Raw genomic sequence first — 22,179 nt, forward strand, 5'->3', positions numbered from 1 at the left:
TCTTCCATGTCCAGCGTCTCAAATCCTCCCGTTGTGTCCGACTGTGGGTGCTCCGTCTGCCATAGACCCCCCAGGGTCCGTACCTCCTTGGCAATGGTACGCCATATTCCCTTCTTTTGATGGGCGCTGTCCTGCAGAGACAATACACACAGGAGAACACCATTAGACAAACAGTCCAGCCTGTCACAAAAATGGCCCACCATACCCGTTTGCATCACCATTGGCACACACATAGCCCAGCCCCAACATGTACACCGCCAAGAGCACATCCACCTACACCCTTACACGAGGCCTTCACACGCAACTCCATGCACTCATGCCACATGCATCATGCCCACAGTGTACTCACCTGTTGGTCTGGAGGCCCATAGAGCAGTCTGTACTGGAGTAGGACCCCATCCACCAGTCGCTCCAGCTCCTCAGAAGTGAAGGCTAGGGCCCTTTCCCCGGTCACACGGGCTATTGTAGGTTCCACACACAGGTCACAGCAGCACATGCAGTGTAGGTCCTTTCCTAAGAAAGGTCAGGAAACAAGTGAGGAATCAGATAGAAAATGGCATTCACGTCCGCAGCGGTGCATACCTTCACCGCCGGCGTAGATCCCCATTGGCCACTGTACCCCATAGGACCCAATATTAACCAATGAGGAATTGCATGGCGGTTCACGACCACCTACCACCACGGCACACAACGTCGGCTGCATTACCTCACTTCCACCCATTCCTCCATACAGGACAGGCGGTCGCCATTTCAGGGGGGGTGCACAGGCCCATCGATAATTGATCACAGGATCAATAGGCACATACTTCACAAATTACACTGCCCCATAACATGTTTGCACATTGTAGACTGCTGTTGTTGCTCCATTGTTCAGTTTGTGACAGCCTAGTCACTCTTGTGTCCCTTAGATACCGACAGCTGTGGATGAATAGGAGATGGAGACATACCCCAATGTACAGAACCCTGGTGAACTTGGCTACACTGGAGGACAGGCACATAATACTCACCTATAGACTAGACAGGGCCACAATCACAGAGCTGTGTGATCAATGGGAACCTGACCTCATATCAGCTATCCGTAACCCCACTGGGATCCCCCCTCTTGTGCAAGTTCTATCAGTTCTCCATTTCCTGGCAACTGGTTCTTTCAAAATGACAGTGGGCTTGGCAGCAGGAATGTCACTGCCAATGTTCTCAATCATGCTAACAAGTGTCTTGTCTGCCCTGATAAAACACATGTACAGCTACATTGCTTTCCCCCAGGTTGAGGATTTGGCCACTGTGAAGGATGGGTTTTATGCAAAGGGACATATCACCAATATAATTGGGGTGATTAACGGAGCACATATTACTTTTGTACCCCCACGCCAGAATGAACAGGTGTTCAGGAATCGTAAGAGTTTCCACTCCATGAATGTGCAAATGGTGTGCTTGGCGGACCTGTACATCTCCCACGGCAATGCTAAGTATCCTAGGTCGGTGCAGGATGCCTTTGTCCTGAGGAATAGCAGCATCCCAAATGTGGTGTCCCAACTACAGAGGCACAGGGTGTGGCTAATAGTTGAGCTCTGGTTCCCACCCAGTATATGTTCGTGTATGCCTATGGTGCTGGCTATATAGGATAGTGTGTGGCTAAATGTTGTTCCTCAATATTTGCAGGTGACTCTGGTTACCCAGACCTATCATGGCTGCTGACCTCTGTGAAGAATGCCAGGGCAAGGGCAGAAGAATGTTATAATGATACACATGGGCGAACCAGAAGGATCATTGAAAGGACCTTTGGCCTCCTGAAGGCCAGGTTCAGGTGCCTCCATCTGACAGGTGGATCTGTGTGCTACTAACCCTAGAAGGTCTGCCAGATAGTAATGGCATGCTGCATGTTACACAACTAGGCCCTCAGACGGCATGAACCTTTTCTGCAGGAGGAGGAGACTGGAGATGCCCCTGTGGCAGCAGTGGACCCTGAAGATAGGGAGGATGAGGAGGCAGAGGATGAGGATGTGGACAACAGAACATCAGTGATACGTCAGTACTTCCAATGACACACAGGTGAGACAGTGCAGCTTCACATTTCTATGAGTATTGGTATATTCTGTGTGGCATTGGCATGCTGGCATTACCTACTTCTTTGCCTACCTACTGTTACCGATGGTTATTCATTTTGAAGATGTTGGTCACAACAGCCAGCTACAGGTCATTAATTCTATGCTCATTCTTTGTACAGTTCATTTGCAATGGTTGTAGCTGTTTCGAACAATACAAATTTGCAACACATGAAATGCTAGTAGTCAAATGTTATCAAAGGGTGTTTAGTGTTGTGCTAAAATATAGAGGGGAAAGAGCCATGAAAGGGGGTGATGATGGAGGAAACTCCAGGGTATTGTTCCAGTCTGTTTGTAGCACAGGTGCAGTCTCCAAAGGGACATAGGAAGGGGAGCAATGGCAGCTCAAGGTGGACAAGGTGACAGATTGGGACGCCAGGGGTACAATAAGGAGAGTCTAATTTCCTGGCGGTGGTCTTGGCAAGTGTCTCTGGCTTCTGTCTGGTTTGCAGGGAACGTCTACTGGGTGGCTCACCTTCTGCAGGGGGAGGGATGCTGGTGGCCTGTTGGTCCTGTGGTGGGCCTCCTGGCCACTAGTGGAAGCAGAAGTGGAGGGCTGTTCAGGTGACTGGCCATGTCTGCCAGCACCCCTGCTATGGAGATCAGGGTGTTGTTAATGGCCTCCCTGATACTGTCCCTCCTGCAGCCGCCTGTTCTCCTGCATGTTGTCTAGGATCTGGCCCATCATGTCCTGGAAATGTTGGTAGGCTCCCAGGATCTCGTAGTGTGCCTCCTGGAGAGTCGCTTTCCTGCTCCTGGCCTCCTCCTGGTGCACAGCAGTCCTCCCAGTGTCCTTGTTGGCCTGTGCCTCTGTCCCCTGAACTGTGTGCCCACAGCCCTGACCCCAGGTCCCTGATTGTCTTGTGTGCGAGGTGTGGCCTGGGGTCCCTGTACAGGTGGGCACACTGCTTATTGACGTGTCCTGGGGACAGAGGTGTGGTTACACTGGACGGGTGCTATGGTCTTGGTTCCTGATGGGGGGGCTCTGTGGTGGTCTGTCAGTAAGGTTGGGTGACCACCTATCCAATGGTCCCTGATGGGCCAGGTAGATCATCCAGATCCTGAAGTCCAGAGTTACTGTAATCACTGTGGGCCTCTTCTGTTGCGGGACTGGATAGTGGTGGCACCTCCTCTCCAGTGACATTGGTTGGCGTACCTATAGGGATGTAAATGATGTATTATGCTTCAGGTGTCTGACATTTGTACTTATGTAGCTTCCTCTCTATAGTTGTAGTTACCCTGTCAGCTTTTGCTTGAGTATGTTGGTGTATTGTGGTTATTTTAGATTCCCTAAGCTGTGCATGCTTTGGTGATGAGTGTCCATGCAGGGCTGGGAGGGGTGTCCATGCATTGGTATGGCATGCAGGGCTTAGCACTGGGATTATTGAGATGTGATGGTGGAGTGTGTGGGATGTGGTGGACTGATGGGAGTGAGTGTGAGGGTCTGTGATGGCTTGTAGGTATGGGGGTGTTAATTGTTAAAAGTAGACTTACCAGTGTCCAGCCCTCCTCCAACTTCGGCGAGTCCCTCAGGATGTAGTACTGCCAGTACCTGCTCCTCCCATGCTGTGAGCTGTGGGGGAGGAGGTGGGGATCCACCACCAGTCCTCTGTATGGCAAGCTAGTGTCTTGCTGCAATGAAGCGTACCTTCCCCCGTAGGTCATTCCACCTCTTCCTGATGTTGTCCCTGGTTCTTGGGTGCTGTCCCACGGCATTGAACCTGCCCACGATTCTCCACCATAGCTCTATCTTCCTTGCTATTAATATCTGCTGCACCTGTGCTCCAAAGAGCTGTGGCTCTACCCTGACGATTTCCTCCACCATGAGCCTTAACTCTTCTTCAGTGAAACGGGGGTGCCTTTGTGATGTCATGGGGGTTGTGTGATGTATGTTGGTGAGGGTGTGTTCTGTAATGTGGTGGGGTGTGTAATTTGGAATGTGTGAGGGGTGTATGGGTGTGAGTGGTGTGTGTGTCTAGTTGTCTCTGTGCTCTTCTCCTCAGTCTCGTGGTGGCAATAGTTGTTGGTAAAGTGTTGTGGGTAATGTGGGTGGGTGTTTTATAGTGGAGTGGGTGTGTGGGTGTGGTGTGTGTTTGGGTGTCAGGTGTATGTTGTTTGAATTGTCAGATGTAGTGTTGTTTTGTATGTGGGTGTCCATTGTGAGCGCTGCGGTATGTACCGCCAATGGTTTACTGCTGTTAAATGTCTGCCGTGGTGATTCTTGGGTCATAATGTGATGGGCATTGTTCTGTTGGCGTATTGGTGTGGGTTTTGGGACTGCCACTAGATATTTATAGGTAGGATCTAGTTTCTATAGAAAAAGCTGGTTTTCAGTGGTCTATACCTCTGGCTCCGCTTGAACAATTTTCAGGATTTTGTTTTTCTAAATCGACAGTCATCTGTCTAGAAAGTTTCAGGGGGATCTGTCAAGCTGGTGCAGAGATAAAAGAGGGGTCAAAATTAGAGCATCTCCAATATTAATTCCCATAGGAAATTGTGAACAGTGATAGCGCCTAAACCACTAAACAGAATTAGACAAGATTTTTCAGAAAGGTAGCTCTTGGTCTAGAAAGAGCCCTTTTTGTTGTTTGGTGTAAATTTGTTCAGTAGTTTTTGAGAAAGCAACCCCTTCTGTGCCAAGGACATAATGCTTATGTCCTCGGACACAGTTGTGCTGTGCTACAGATGTAACCATTACATCCTGGCACTGACCCACAAGGGAAGCACTAGGGCTCACCCTATGGGTCACACACCCACCCCTCCCCTGCAGGGATGGCATTGGAAGCAGTTCCGCTGCCTCCCTTGACCACCCCCGGACATCTAATGACATCTCCGTGCACCACGAGCTGACATCATTAGAGATGTCTTGGAGAAAGAAGGTAAGTTTCTCCTGCAGCGAGGGGAGGATTTGTCCAAAAGAGTAATCAGGGGAAAGGAAAGGTTTTTCCTTTCCCTCAATGTCTCTTTCAGCATTCCTGCTGCCTGATCACATCGGGCAGAAGGAATGCCCACTACGCACCACGGATATTTTTTTCCGTCAATTTCATAGTAGGGGAGTGGCCTCTTGGGAAAAGGTCGCTGCCCTAAGGGGCATAGTATTGATGGCCACTTCTGCCCCCTATTTTGTTTAGGCCCATCTGACCCTAAGTGGGGCAGAAGCCACTAAGTCGCCAGGGATTGTTTTTTTTTTTTGGTGGGAGTGGAATTGCCCCTTGGGCAAGGATCGCCCCCCCCAAAGGGGGCCATTTCTGCCCCCCTTGGGGACAGATCAGCCTATTTTTTAGGGCCATCTGCCCCCAAGGGGAACAGAAGCGATTAGACACCAGGGAGTTTTTTGTTTTGCTTTGTTTTTTTATGTGGGTGGTGGCACCTTGGGCAAGGGTCGCTCTCCAAATGGGGCATAGTATTGATGCCCATTTCTGCCCCCCATAGGAGCAGATCAACCTATTATTTTATGGCCCTTCTGCCCCCAAGGGGGGTATAAACTACTAAAACACCAGGGATTTTTTTTTAATTATTTTGTTTGTGTGGGGGTGGGCCCCTAGGCAAGGGTTGCCGCCCCAAGGGGGAACATAACTGTTGGCTATTTCTGCCTTCCCGGGGACAGATTGGCCTATTCTTTTAAGGCCAAACTGACCCAAGGGGGGCAGAAGCCACATAGGCATCAGGGATTGATTTTTTTGTTTGTGGGGGTGCGGCCCCTTGGGCAAGGGTTGCTCCCCAAAGGGGAGCACATAACTGTTAGCATTGCTGCCCCACTTGGGGGTTGATCAGCCTATTTTATTTATGCCCATCTGCCCCCAAGGGGGGCAGAAGGCATTAGACACCATGTTTTACTTTTTCTGTGCGCGGGGGTGGGCCCTTGGGCAAGGGTCGCTCCCCAAGGAAGACTTATAACTGCTGGCCATTTCTGCCCCCAGGGGCAGGTCAGCCTATTTTTGTAGGCCCATCTGCCCCCAAGGGGAGCAGAAGCCACAAAGACACAAGGGATTTTTTTTGTTTGTGCGTGGGGTGGCCCCCTGGGCAGGGGTCGCTCCCCAAAGGAGACATATAACTGTTGGCTATTTCTGCCCCCCTTGGGGACAGATCTGCCTATTTTTTTAGACCCATCTGCTCCCAAAGGGGCCAGACACCACTAGGCGTCATGGATTATGTCTTGTGTTTGTTTTTATTGTTTGGGAAACGACTCCTTGGGCAAGGGTTGCTTTCCTTAGGGGGGGCGATCATTTTGGCTATTCTTGCCCCCTTTCGGGCATATTGGCCTCTTCATGTTAAGCCATTCTGCCCCCAAGGGGGGCAGAACCACTAGACACCAGAGCAAATTTCTACATTTTTGGTGGCAAGGTGTTTGTCGACTGGAGAAGTATTTGCATTTGTGATTATAATGTTTTATTTCTCCTTTTTGTTCTAGTTCAAAGCTTTTGATTCCTTTGCTGTGATTCCTTACGGTGTTGGCAGTGGTTGACCTGCAGTTTGCGTAGATGTATGCGTTTGGTAAGAAAAACTATTCCAAATGAGTATCGTTACCATGCATGAATTACTTTTTTGTAAATGGTGTAATAAATGTAGGATTGTGTATAAAATTGTCCTTAGATTTGTGCGCAATGATATTTGTGTTGTCTTATGTGGATTTTCTTTTCTTTTTCCTTATTAGTGGGATATCATTGGTGCTTGCTGTGTCTGTACACAGTAGCTGCTGGTGATTCTAGCTTTTTCAGGCAAGTGAGTGGGATGGTTTTTGAGTACAAGGCACTTTGTGATAGAGCCACACTTTGTTCATTACTTACTTTATACAGTGTTGGTTGTTGTTGGCACATTTGTCAAGTTACTTTTATTAGGAAGGATCATGGCTACCCCCAGGATGACCGATCAGCAGGTTGTTGGTATGCTTTTTGAGTCTTCTTCTGACCATGATTATGAGACTGGCTCTGCATCTGAGGCAGAGGAGGAAGTGCAAGATTCTGGCAATGAATTTCTTGGGTCCAAGAGGAATCATCTGATGAGGAAGCCACTCTCAGTGCGGAAGAAGTACCTGTTTTAGAGGAGGACACTGATGTGCCACTAGTGCAGCAGCCTGGGGCTGAAAACCTCCCATTGGAGGACCTGAACTCTGGGTTGCCATAAACATGGAGCAGTCGGTGTTGCCTGCCTTTACTGGTCTCCCAGGGTGTAGAGTGAATATGGAAAACTTTTTGCTTACCAATTTGTCTCAGTTGTTTATGGACAATATATTTTTTAAAGAGCTTGTTAAGCAGGCTAATTTGTATGCTGAACAGTTTTTGAGGGACAACTGTGCCAGACTTCGGCTACACTCAGGATCTACACAGTGAATTCCCACAAATCTGGAAGAGTTGAAGAAGTTCTTGGGTTTAACATTTTTTGTAAAACCCACGATAAGGAAGTTGTCACTGTCTTCATATTGGTCTACTAGTCCCTTAATGGCAATGGCTATATTTCCTGCAACCATGAGCCATAATTGGTATTTGTTTCTTCTTCGGATGTTGCATTTTGTTGATTATGCTTTTTAAGATTTGGCCTGTCCTTGATCACTTTGTAGATCGTTTTTCAAAGATCTATGTTCGAGGGAAAGAAATAGCAATGTGCGAGTCTTTGGCCCTGTTCAAGGGCCATTTGGTTTCAGGCAGTCATTCATAGCAAGAGGGCACGGTATGGAATTAAGGTGTATATGCTATCTGAAAGTAGTACAGGATATGTTTATAACTTCTGGGTCTACCCTGGTAGGGGCTCCAGAATTGATCCCCCTGGTTGTCCATCCACTTTTGTGTGGGAACTTGGTAGATGACTGTTTGACAAAGGTCACCATTTGTATATAGATAACTTTTACACTGGAGTGCAAGTGTTCAGGAAATTGTTCAAAGTGGACACTGTTGCTTGTGGCACAGTCCATTCTAACCGTAAGGGCTATCCAAAGGGGCTAGTATATAAAAACCTTGAGCGCGGATAGTGCAGTGCCTTGCATAATGATGAGTTGCTAGCTGTGAAATTTGCAGACAGGAGGGATGTCTACATGCTGACTACCATCCATGATGAGCATACTTCCCCTGTGGGACAGGTTACTGAAGCGTGCATTGTAAATTTTAGACTACCAGAAGCACATGGGTGGTGTAGATAGAGTAGATCATAAGTTGTAACCTTACACTGCTGTTTGTTTGGTATGCAAGTTTGGCTATACATCTCTTTCATTTAGCAACTGTTAATGCTGTTATTGTTTTCAAGGATTGTTCCCCTGAGTCAAAGATGGCATTTGTTAAGTTTCAGGAGTCTGTGATAGAAAGCCTTCTTGTGGCGGAACAGGCAAGAGTTCCTAGAGAAGCAGTGGTGGAGGATGTGGCTATATTGAATGATCACCACTTTCCTGATCACATTCCTCCCACACCCAAAAATACATTCAATCAATCAATCAATCAGTCGCATTTATAAAGCGCGCTACTCACCCGTAAGGGTCTCAAGGCGCTGTGGGGGGGGGGGTTCAATGCTCGAAGAGCCAGGTCTTGAGCTGCCGTCTGAAGTGAAGGTGGTCTTGTATGGCGCGAAGGTGGCTGGGAAGGGAGTTCCAGGTCTTCGCTGCTAGGTAAGAGAAGGACCTGCCTCCGGCAGTGGCTTTGCGAATGCGTGGTACGGCTGCCAGGGCTTGTCCGGTCGAGCGTAGGGTGCGAGGAGGAGTGTAGAAGGAGATGCGGTGGTTGATGAGTTCTGGTCCGCGGTTGTGCAGGGCTTTGTGTGCGTGGGTGAGGAGTCTGAAGGTTATCCTCTTGTTGACTGGGAGCCAGTGGAGTTTCCTCAGGTGTCCGGAGATGTGGTTGTGGCGGGGTATGTTCAGGATAAGTCGTGCAGCAGCGTTCTGGATTCATTGTAGTTTCCTCTGTAGCTTGATGGTGATGCCGGCGTACAGAGCGTTCCCATAGTCCAAGCGACTGGTGACGAGGGCGTGGGTGACGGTCTTCCTGGTGTCGGTGGGGATCCAGCGGAAGATCTTGCGGAGCATGCGGAGGGTGTTGAAGCATGCTGAGGTCACCGAGTTGACCTCTCTGGTCATGGAGAGGGAAGAGTCCAGGATGAAACCGAGGTTGCGTGCGTGGTCGGTGGGTTGGGGAGTGCTGCCTAGGGCAGGAGGCCACCAGGAGTCGTCCCAGGCGGTGGGTGTAGGGCCGAGGATGAGGACCTCCGTTTTCTCTGTATTCAGTTTAAGCCGGCTGTCTGTCATCCAGTTCGCTACTTCCTTCATGCCTTCGTGTAGTCTGGTTCTTGCTGAGGTGGGGTCGTTGGTGAGGGATAGGATGAGCTGGGTGTCGTCTGCGTAGGATATGAGGTTGAGTCCGTGTTTGCGTGCGATGTTCGCCAGGGGGGTCATGTAGATGTTGAAGAGGGTGGGGCTGAGGGAGGATCCCTGGGGGACGCCGCAGATGATCTCCGTAGCCGTGGATCTGAAGGGGGGGAGGCGGACTCTCTGAGTTCTTCCGGAGAGGAAGGAGGTGATCCATTCCAGGGCCTTGCCTCTGATGCCGGCGTTGCTTAGGCGACGTATCAGGGTGCGGTGGCAGACCGTGTCGAATGCTGCAGAGAGGTCCAGGAGTATGAGGGCCACGGTTTCTCTTTTGTCGGTCAGGGATCTGATGTCGTCCGTGGCTGCGATGAGGGCGGTCTCGGTGCTGTGGTTAGCTCTGAAGCCGAACTGTGAGGGGTCGAGTGAGTCGTTGGTTTCCAGGGCGGTGGTGAGTTGAGCGTTGACGATTTTCTCGATCACTTTGGCGGGGAACGGTAGGAGCGAGATGGGCCGGAAGTTTTTGAGTTCGGTGGGGTCTGCTGTTGGTTTCTTTAGGAGGGCGTTCAGTTCAGCGTGCTTCCAGTTCTCCGGGAAGGTGGCGGTGGAAAAGGATGTGTTGATGACGTCTCGGAGGTGGGGTGCGATGATGTTGTCGGCTTTGTTGAAGATGTGGTGCGGACAGGGGTCGGATGGTGATCCTGAGTGGATGGAGTTCATGACGCGGGTGGTTTCCTCAGTGGAGGTTGAGTTCCAGGTGTGGATGGTGGTGTTGTCGGTGGCGGGTTCTGGTGGAGGGTTCGAGTTGGTTGTGGTGAAGCTGTTGTAGATGTCGGTGATCTTGTGGTGGAAGAAAGCTGCGAGGGAGTCGCAGAGGTCCTGTGAGGGAGGGATGGAGTTGTTTTCGGCGTCGGGGTTGGAGAGCTCTTTGACGATGCCAAATAGTTCCTTGCTGTTGTGGGCGTTGCTGTCTAGTCTGTTCTGGAAGGCTGATTTTCGTGCTGCGCGGAGGAGTTGGTGGTGTTTGCGGGTGGCGTTTTTGAGAGCAGACATGTTTTCGTCGGTCTGGTTGAGGCGCCAAGTCTTCTCGAGGGTGCGGCATTCTTTTTTGGAGTCCTTGAGGTCGGGGGTAAACCAGGAATTTTTCTTGTGGCTGTTTCTGTTTGCTTGGGTCTTCAGGGGGGCCAGGAGGTTGGCGCAGTCTGAGATCCAGCTCGTGAGGTTGTTGGCGGCTTCGTTGGGGTCTGTAGTGCTGTTGGGTTGGTTCTGAGAGAGGGTCGATATGAGTTGTTCCGAGGAGATTCGGTTCCACTGTCTTCTTGGTGGTTGTTGGGCGTGGTGGTGTACGTTGGTTTTCTTGAAGCTGAAGTGGACACAGCTGTGGTCTGTCCAGGAGAGTACAGTGGTGTGGCTGAAAGAGATGTGTTTGCTGGAGGAGGAGATGGGGTCCAGCGTGTGTCCGGCGTAGTGGGTGGGGGTGTTGACTAGTTGTTTCAGTCCCAGGTTGGCGAGGTTGTCCAATAAGGCGGTGGTGTTGTTGTCGGTGCGATTCTCCAGGTGGAAGTTGAGGTCCCCTAGGAGGATGTAGTTGGTGGACGGGAGTGCGTGTGGGCTGATGAAGTCTGCGATGTCTTCGCTGAACTTTGTGCGTGGTCCTGGTGGTCTGTATATCAGGGTGCCTCTGAGGGTGGTCTTGGGGTCGCTGTTGATTGAGAAGTGGAGGTGCTCGGCGTCGGGCAGTGAGTTGTCGGTGTAGGTTGAGATGCGGATGGAGCTCTTGTGGGCGATGGCGATGCCTCCTCCGGTGCGGTTGGTGCGGTCTTTCCTGATGATTTTGTAGCCGTCGGGGATGGCTATGGCGATGTCGGGTGCCGAGGAGGGGTTCATCCAGGTCTCGGTGAGGAAGGCGATGTCCGGGTTTGTAGAGTCGATGAGGTTCCACAGTTCGATGGCGTGCCTGTGGACTGATCTGGTGTTGACCAGGATGCAGTTGAGGTTGTTTCTGGGCGAGTCGTTCCTGTTGGGTGTGGTGTGAGTTCGTAGGCAGGTGAAATGGCAGTTGCGGCAGGTGAAGGGTCCGTGGGTCTGCTTCGGGGTGGCGCGGCAGCAGGCCGGCGTGCGGCCGGGGTTGAGAGCAGTGAGGAAGGCGGAGTTGTGGGTCAGGCGGGGGAGGTGGGGGTCGCGGGGGCCAGGGGTTGTGGCGCTAGGCGCGGTCCAGGCGCGGCCTCGCAGCGGCCGCCATTTAAGGGTAGCCGGGGAGGAGGGGTCAGCTGGGAGGCGGGAGGCGGGCGGGCAGGGGAATCTGGAGGCGGGAAAAAGAAAAAGCAGCGAAAAAGGCGGCAAAAAGAACGGCGGCAAAAAACGGCGAGAGGCCAGGTAAAACTCTAAAGGGAGGGGCTGAAAATGAGGGAGAACGGCAGGAGGGGGCACACGGCACTCACGGGGACACGCACGGGATACACGGGAAGAAAGGAGGATTCCGGTCAGTCAGTCAGCACAAGCACTCGGGGTACACGGGTAAAGAGGGGGCACACTCGCACACACTCACAGGATGAGAACGGTGAGGAGGGCAGTCAGGGACTGGTGGCGCTGCGTGAGCAGGGGAGCGACCTACCCGAGGGTCAGTGGTCGCTACCTCTGCCTCGCAGCGGCCGCCATTTAAGGGTAGCCGGGGAGGAGGGGTCAGCTGGGAGGCGGGAGGCGGGCGGGCGGGGGAATCTGGAGGCGGGAAAAAGAAAAAGCAGCGAAAAAGGCGGCAAAAAGAACGGCGGCAAAAAACGGCGAGAGGCCAGGTAAAACTCTAAAGGGAGGGGCTGAAAATGAGGGAGAACGGCAGGAGGGGGCACACGGCACTCACGGGGACACGCACGGGATACACGGGAAGAAAGGAGGATTCCGGTCAGTCAGTCAGCACAAGCACTCGGGGTACACGGGTAAAGAGGGGGCACACTCGCACACACTCACAGGATGAGAACGGTGAGGAGGGCAGTCAGGGACTGGTGGCGCTGCGTGAGCAGGGGAGCGACCTACCCGAGGGTCAGTGGTCGCTACCTCTGCCTCGCAGCGGCCGCCATTTAAGGGTAGCCGGGGAGGAGGGGTCAGCTGGGAGGCGGGAGGCGGGCGGGCGGGGGAATCTGGAGGCGGGAAAAAGAAAAAGCAGCGAAAAAGGCGGCAAAAAGAACGGCGGCAAAAAACGGCGAGAGGCCAGGTAAAACTCTAAAGGGAGGGGCTGAAAATGAGGGAGAACGGCAGGAGGTGGCACACGGCACTCACGGGGACACGCACGGGATACACGGGAAGAAAGGAGGATTCCGGTCAGTCAGTCAGCACAAGCACTCGGGGTACACGGGTAAAGAGGGGGCACACTCGCACACACTCACAGGATGAGAACGGTGAGGAGGGCAGTCAGGGACTGGTGGCGCTGCGTGAGCAGGGGAGCGACCTACCCGAGGGTCAGTGCTAAGAAATGTAGAGTCGGTGCCAAAGAGGTATCCGGAGGGAGACTCGTATGTACTGCCCCGATTGTCCTTTTAAGCCTGGGCTGTGTGGGGCAAGCTGTATCAGAAGTTACCACATCCAAAATAATTTTTGGTAACTACTGTGAGCATAAAAGTAAACAGCCTGTTCTATATTGTTTTATATTTTTTGTTCAGTTTCATTGTTGGCATTACTGTCATGGATTTAGTTAGAGCTTTTGTGTTTGTAGTTTTGTACTTACCTATAATTAGTTTTCTTTTTTGTTAAAAAAATGTGATGGGGTGCATGGAGTGGGGCTTTGTTGGCTGTATGCGTGGAAGGGCGCTTGGTTGGCGGTGTGCATGGAGTGGCGCTTGGCTGGCATTGTGTGTGGAGTGGTGCTTGGTTGGCGGTGTGTGTGAGCCAGTGCATAGCTGGCAGTGTAAATAGTGATTTGCTGTTGGTCACCTCAACACACTGTTAGTTCCTAGACTCTATCAACTGATGTGATTGCTGTGTCAGGCATGTGGGCGTATGAAAGTGATGAGCCCTTGAATGGTGCTGTCTGTTTATGTGAGAGTTATAATGTGCTGGGCCCATGGCTGATGGAGTGAATGGTCTTGTGCATGTCACGTATGAAAGGTGTGTGAATGGACTGAAACGCACTTGTTGGCTTGATGTGGCTTTACAGATCACAAGCTGTGAGTCATTGGTTCAGTTTTTGGCCTTTTAGTTATTAACAGTGTATTTAATTTTTGTGAAATCTCTTTTTAATAAAATGTGATCTATTTAACCATTACTCACCCTCTTGCCAAATCCAACCAGTATCTGTAGTAAAATAAAAAAGTGAAAAAACCCACTCTGCTGTAATCAGGCGTCGAAGCACATCCGTGACTTGCTAGGTGTCTCGGGAGAAACCCCAATGATGAAGCATGCCACCAACTAGGTTGGTGGGTGAAGGGTCTTTTTAACAAAACCTGAGGGCATTTCTTTTCACAATTTGAGTGTTTTGAACATCACAGAGGGAATAGCCTTTGTAGAAAGCTTGCTTCTTCTCTAGGGAAAATGTGGCAACTCTAAGTAAGTTCAAAAATAGACACCGAGTGGAAAACAGGGTGGTGTGCCTCTTGTGGATGCCAACAAGTGGTTTAGCCACACTGCCCTCTAAACTTCAAAATGTGACTAAAATCACAAATTTTTCTTGTATTTCTGTGACATATTCTTTCAGAAGCAAAAAGGAACTAGAAACATCTTAACACACACCCTTCCCCCCGGTCTCCTGATAACAATGCTACCATACTTGAGTGGGTGGGCCAAGAGCCCATGGCAGGGAAGGGGCCAAAACACGTGGACACAACAGAATTATCTATGAAAAAACTACCTGTTGTTGCAAGGGGGGGCACCTGTGTTTTTGGTCCCAGGTGTGGTGGTCAGCTAGGAAAACCTACCAAACCCAGACATTTTTTTAAACTAGACACCCAGTGGAATCCCAGGAGGTGTGACTTGTGTGGATCCCCCAACACTTTCTTGCCCAGACTCCTCTGCAAACCTCAAAATGTGCCTAAAAACCACATTTTCCTCACATTTTTTGTAGTATCACCGCACTAGCACACTATTCCTACCACCCAGTGTTCCCCTCAGTCTCCCTAGTAAAATGATGCCTCACTTGTGTGGGTCCCCAAAGCAACGTCAGCCTAAAATTGTATAAAATAAAATTGTGCTTATCAACTAGCTGTGACATCCCCTCAATCTCTAGACATTTTTGGCCCTTCCCTGTCACAGGCACTTGGGCCACCCACACAAGTGAGGTATCATTTCTATCAGGAGACCGAGAGAAATGCTGGGTAGTGATAAATATTTTCCTGCGTATTGATCCTACACTGAAATGTGAGGAAAATGTTATTTTTTTTAGCTAAATTAGAGGTTTGCAGGGGATTCTGGGTAAGAAAATGTTCAAGATCGATGCAAATCACAACTCCCTGGACTCCACTTGTTTTCCAAAATGTCTGGGTTTGGTAGTTATTCCTAGATGACCTTCCCGCAAAAACTGGTTGTTTTGTAATGGATCATTTTGATGTGGCCACGATCCATTTTGGGGGGTTTCCTGTCATAGGCCCTAGACCAACCCACACAAGTGAGGTACCATTTTTATCAGGAGGCTCAGGGGATTGCTGGGTAGAAGGAAGTTTGTAGGCCCCCTCAGATTCCCAAACTTTGCATCACCAAAATGTGAGGTGAAAAGTGTTTTTTGGCCACATTTTGAGGTTTGCAAAGGATACTGGGTGACAGCACCTAGTGAGAGCCCCACAAGTCACCCCATCCTGGATTCCTCTAGGCATCTAGAAGGCAAAACTGTATATTTTTGGTAGGTTTCCCCAGGTGCCGACTGAGCTAGAGGCCAAAGTACACAGCTAGGCACTTAGCAAAAAAACCATCAGTTTTCATAAGAAAAATTTGATGGGTCCATGTTGTCTTTGGGGCATTTCCTGTCTCGGGCACTAGGCCTACCCACACAAGTGAGGTACCATTTTTATCGGGAGACTTGAGGAAATTCTGGCTGGAAGGAAGTCTGTGGCTTGTTGCAAAGGATTCTGGTTGACAGAATTTGATGAGAGCCCCACAAGTCACCCCATTCTGGATTCCCCTATGTGTTTAGTTTTAAAAAATGTATAAGTTTGCTAGATTTCCTTAGGTGCCATCTGAGCTAGAGGCCAAAATCCGCAGCTAGGCACTTTGCAAAAAACACATCAGTTTTCATTGAAACATGTGATATATCCACGTTATGTTTTGAGGTATTTCCTGTTGTGGGGACTAGGCCTACCCACATAAGTGAGGTATCATTTTTATCAAGAGACTTGGGAGAATGCTGAGTAGAAGGAAGTTTGTGGCTCCCCTCAGTTTCCAGAACTTTGAAGCACCGAAATGTGAGGCAAAATTGTTTTTTAGATGTTGAGTTTTGCAAAGGATTCTGGGTGACAGAACTTGGTGAAAGCCATACAAGTCACTTCATTCTGGATTCCCATAGGTGTCTAGTATTAACAAATGTTTAGGTTTGCTAGGTTTCCCTAGGTGCTGGCTGAGCTACAGGCCAAAATCCACAGCTAGGTACTTTGCAATAAACATGTCTGTTTTCATTACAAAAATATAGTGTGTTCACGTTGTGTTTTGGGGTATTTTGTGTTGCGGGCATTAAGCCTACCCATACAAGTAAGGTACCATTTTTATTGGGAGACTTGGGGGAATGTTGAGTAGAAGAAAGTATGTGGCTCCCTCAGATTCCATAACAAATAACTTTGCTGCACCAGAATATGAGGTAAAAGTGTTGATTCAGACATATTTTGAGGTCTGCAAATGATTCTGGATGACAAAACTTGGTGAGAACCCTACAAGTCACCATATTCTAGATTTCCTTAGGTGTCTAGTTTTGAGAAATGTGTAGGTTTGATAGATTTCTCTAAGTGCTGGCTGAGCTAGAGGCCGAAATCCACAGCTAGGCACTTTTGAAAAACCACGTCCGTTTTCATTAGAAAAATGTGATGTGTCCATGTTGTGTTTTGGGGCATTTCCTGTCACAGGCAGAAAGCCTACCCACACAAGTGAGGTACCATTTTTATTAGGAGACTTGGGGGAATGCTGGGTGGAAGGAAGTTTGTGGCTCCCCTCCGATTCCAGAACAAATGTTTTTTAGACAAATTTTGAGGTCTGCAAAGGATTCTGGATGACAGAACCTGGTGAGAACCCCACGTCACCCCATTCTAGATTTTCCTCTGTGACTAGTTTTGAAAAATGTGTGGGTTTGGTAGGTTTCTCTAACTGTCAGCTGAACTAGAGACCAAAATCCAAAGCTAGGCACTTTGCAAAAAACATGTCTGTTATCATTTAAAAAATGTGATGCGTCCACATTGTGTTTTGGGGCATTTCCTGTCACAGGCAGTAAGCCTACCCACACAAGTGAGGTATCATTTTTATTAGGACACATGGGAGAATGTTGGGTAAAAGGAAGTTTGTGGCTGCACTTAGATTCCAGAACTTTGCAGCACTACAATGTGAGGTAAAAGTGTTTTTTGGCCAGATTTTGAGGTTTGCAAAGCATTCTGGGTGACAGAACCTGATGAGACCCCCACAAGTCACCCCGTCCTGGAATTCCCTAGGTGTCTACTTTTCAAAAATGTACAGTTTTGGTAAGTTTCCCTAAGTGCCGGGTGAGCGACAGCCAAAATCCACAGATAGGCACTTTCCAAAAAATCACATCAGTTTTCAATGGAAAAATGTGAGGTGTCAATGTTGCATTTTGGGGTGTTTCCTGTCGCGGGATCTAGACCTACCCACACAAGTGAGGTATCATTTTCATTGGGAGACTTGTGGGAACACAGGATAGAAGAACAAGTGTTACTGCTATTTGTCTTTCTCTACCCTTTTGCCTTCCAAATGTAAGACAGTGTGTAAGAAAGAAGTCATTTTGAGAAATGCTGTGTAATTCACATGCTAGTATGGGGACCCCCAAATTTAGAGATATGCAAATAACCACTGCATCTAATCTCCTTTTATTGTGCCCATTTCGGAAATACATAGGGTTCCTTGATACCTATTTTTCACTCTTTATATTTTACTAAATTAATTGCTGTATACCCAGTATACAATAAAAACCCATTGCAAGGTGCAGCTCATTTATTGGCTTTTGATGAATCTACAAGCCCTATATATCTCCACAACCAGAAGGGTCCAGCAGACATAACAGTATATTGCTTTAACAAATCTGCCATAGCTGGAACAAGTTACTGAAGAAAATGTAGACAGAAATGGCTGTTTTTTTCAACTCAATTCCAATATTTTTTTATTTCAACTGTTACTTTCTGTAGGAAAACCTTGAAGGATCTACACAAATGACCCCTTGCTGAATTCAGAATTTTGCTTATTTTTCAGAAATGTTTAGCCGTCCGGGATCCACCATTGGTTTTACACCCATTTCTGTCACTAACTGGAAGGAGGCTAAATTTTGTATTTGTATTTTGGCTAATTTCTTGTTCTCTTCCATGGGGACCGACAAATTCTGGATACCTTTAGAATTCCCAGAATGTTGGAAAAAAGGATACAAATTTGTCATGGATAGCTTATGTGGACAAAAAGTTATGAGGGCCTAAGCGGGAACTATCCCAAGTAGCCAAAAAAAGACTTTGCTCAGGAGAGGGAAAAGGCCTGGCAGCAAAGAGTTTAAAGGAAATCAAAGTTTTTATGTACAGGGACTTGAAGGATTTGTCACCCCTATGTAAATCCTTGTGCCACACGAAATAATGTGATTGGTTGGCCGCAAACTATTCAGAAAGTTGCAGACGCCGTTTTGTGAATCGTAGCACAATCCCAGGGTATGGAAATAAAAGCTGATAGTAATAGAAGGGGTCAGAGTAGATCTAGTCTAACCCCATAAGGGCTATTAAAGGGTGTGTGAGGCCACACCTGTTGGCTTGAAAAAGATTAAAATCCTTTTTTTGGCCATGATCATGGAGCCGCAGCTCCATCATGGTGCTCAGCACGGCCCTCCGTGTAAAGCGTGCCAAAGTCACGACGCTGGCCGAGAGCAGAAAAAAAAACATTCACACACACTCCTTCAGATGCTAATGCACACTACTGACAGACACATTGAGATTGTGACTTACTCTCTCCCCGATCTATAAGTACACTCATACATACACTGAAACACTCATTCACAGAGCCACTCAGACACTTGGGGCCCGATGTACCATCAAGGCCATTTGCGATTCGGAAATAGCGATTTTTAAGAAATCGCTATTTCCGACCTGCAAAGTGCCATGTATCACATTTGCGAATCGGTAATAGCGATTTCTTAAAATCGCAAATGCTATTACCGATTCGCAAATTGCGATACTGGCCCCATTCGCACCTATGGGCCTGTTGGCCCATATCTGTGAATTTTTTGCATTTCCAAAACTGCGATTTCTGAACCAGAAATCGCAATTTTGGAAATGCAAAACCCCAGGGTGCTGGGGGCCTAAGGCCCCCTCTGCTGCACCCCTAAAAAAAAATTGGGAATATGTAAGGTGCACACATGCCAAAAGGGCATGTGTGCTTTACATGTACAATTTCAAAATGCATTTTAAATGCATTTTTAAATTTTGCTCATGGGTACCACCAAGTTCAACTTGGTGGTAATTAGCGATTCCTAAATGCCAAAATCACATTTAGGAATAGCTTCATACATGTGCTAAGGAATCGCAAATAAGGAATCCTTATTTGCAATTTCTAATTTAGAGAGTCGCAATTTGCCACTCTCTAAACAGGGTCGCAATTTTAAGGAATCGCTATTTTAGCAATTTCTTAAAATTGCGTTCAGAATGTATTTCATACATTCTGAAATGGCATTTTGCATTCGCAAACGGGCATTTGCACCGTTTGCGAATGCAAAATAGCTTGATACATCTGGCCCTTAGGCCCTTATTTTGAGTGTGGTGGACAGCAGAGGCCACCCGCCAAGCTCTTTAGGATGGAAAACCGCCACTCAGGTTTTCCACCCGCTGGCCCTAGTATGAGTTTTCCCCTGGGCCACAAAAAACAGTCTACAACATTGACGCCGGCTCGTAATCGCAGCAATGTTGCGGTGCGTCCAGTGCGACAGTACCCGTGGTGCTTTTCACTGCCCATACTTTGGACAGTGAAAAGTGCAACGGGGCTCTCCATGGGGGCCCCTGCACTGCCCATACCAAGTACTTGGCATGGGCTGTGCAGGGGCCCTCATGGGGCCCCAGCACCCTGTCTCTGCCAGCCTTTGCATGGCGGTGAGACTACCATGCAAAAGACAGCAGAGAGGGGACTAGTAATCCCCAGGGTGTGTTGCTTGCAGCACTGCCCTGGCAGATTAAGACTGCCGGCACCCCAGGCTGTCAACTGGCGGCAAACTGGTGGTGCTGGCGGTCACACCGTGGTGGCTCTACCAGGGTCATAATGTGAAGGCCTGACCGCAGCTTTGGTGGTGGTCCGACCTCCACCGCAGCCCTGGCGGTCTCATGACTGCCAGGGTCATAATGAGGGGTTTAGACACCCACCACAGACCAACTCAGGCACTGACACATTCACTCACAGACCCACTCATACACTCATGCACCCATTTTCAGACCCACTCATGCACCCTCTGACATACCCAGTCAGACACTCATGCACCCACACACAGCCCCACTCAGACACTCACACACCTTCTCACAGACCCACTCAGGCACTGACACACCCACTCATACACTTATGCATCGATTCTCAAAACCACTCATGCACCCACTCACAGATCCACTGAGACTCAGGCACACCTACTCACAGACCCACTCATACATTCACTATCAGACCCACACATACACTTGAAGACCCGCACAAAGACTCACTCATACACTCATACACACACTCAGAGACCCAGTCAGACACCCATGGACCCACCCACTGATACACTGATGCACCCACTCTCAGCCCTACTCAGAGACTCATGTACCCACTCACAAACTTACTGAGAGATTCATGCAACAACTGACAGACCCACTCATAGAATCATGCACCCACTCACAGACCCACTCATAGAATCATGCACCCACTCACAGACCCACTCAGACACTAACATACACCCACTCACAGACCCCCTAGGACACTTATACACCTACTCTCAGACCCACTCAGACTTTCATCCACCCACTCAGAGAACCATTCATAAATCCATTTAAATACTCACATATCCACTCAAAGATATACTCAGAGACTCACGCACCCACCCACAGACTCACTCCGAGACTTACGCACCCACTCACAGACTCACTCAGGTACTCATGCATCCACTCATAGACCCACTCAGCCACTGACACACCCACTCACAGACCCACTCAGGCACTCATGCACCTACTCATAGACCCACTCAGACATTTATGCACTCACTCACAGACCCACTCCGAGACTCAGTCACCTACTCATAGGTCCATTTAAAGACTCATGCATCCACTCAAACATGCACTCAGAGAATGAAGCACTGACTCACAGCCGCACTCAGAGACTCACACACTCACTTAGAAACTGACTCAGATACTCACAAACCAGTGACAGACCCTTTCAGAGAGTCATGCACTCACACACAAAGCTACTCAGACTCTTTGTCAAGCACCCACTCCGTTCCTCAATCATCCACTCATAGACCCAATCAGATACTCACGCACCTACTCACAGACCCACACAGGCACTCATGCACTTGTAGATACACTCAGATACTGACACATGCACTCACAGGCCCACTCAGATACTCAGACACTGAGAGACCCACTCAGACACTCATGCACCCACTCACAGACCCACTCAGACACTCTTGCACCCACTCATTGACCCACTCAGAGACTTATTCACCCATTCATAAATCCATTTAGACACCCATGCACCCACTTAAAAATCCACTCAGGCACTCGCCCCCACTCACAGACCCTCACAGAGACTTGAGCACTCACTCACAGACCCACTCAGAGAGTCACATACTCACTCTCATACCCACTTATTGACTTATGCAACCACTCAGACCTGCTAAGACACTAATGCACCGACTCACAGAACCTCTCAGACAGTCACACACCAACTCACAGACCCACTTAGATACTCACATATCCATTGACAGACCCACTTGGAGACTCCCACATCCACTCACAGACACATTCAAAGACTCACTCACCCACTCACAGACACACTTAGGCTCTCATGCAGCCACTCTCAGATGCAGACACTCAGGTGGTCATTCCGAGTTTGGCGGTAACCTGACCGCCACGCCAGCAGCGGTGTTATGACCGCCGCCAAGGTGGCGGTGCAGATCTCCATATAAAGAGTAAGGCAGTGAACCCAATGCAACACAGACAACTCACCGCCAGCACCGACAAGGAGCAGCATCCAGCGGCAGAAGTCAACTTCATGCTGGTGGAAGCTAATATCCCATCCACTATATTCAGAGTCACCACGCTGACAGTATATCCGGGGCTGACTGGCCGCTACGAAAAACCTGATGGAAACAGAAAGCACAAAAGGAGAGACCAACCTCCTGGCACAGAGAAGGCTCCGAGGCTGCCATGGCAAATTAACTGCTAGTCTTCCCAGCTTTGTATATCGCCATACACTTCGGTCCACCGGCAACATCGAAGACGACAACCATAGGTACACCTAGCACAGAGGAGAGGAAATGGCACTGATACACACCCACACATAACACACATTCCTCACACAGACAACGAAGGCCACACACAGGCACACACAATTTACGTCAATGCCAAGTACCCAATATACACACAAAGCCAAGGTGATACATGCCAAACATACAGCACC

Source organism: Pleurodeles waltl, chromosome 10, assembly GCF_031143425.1.
Source record: "Pleurodeles waltl isolate 20211129_DDA chromosome 10, aPleWal1.hap1.20221129, whole genome shotgun sequence".
In the NCBI taxonomy this organism is placed as follows: Eukaryota; Metazoa; Chordata; class Amphibia; order Caudata; family Salamandridae; genus Pleurodeles; species Pleurodeles waltl.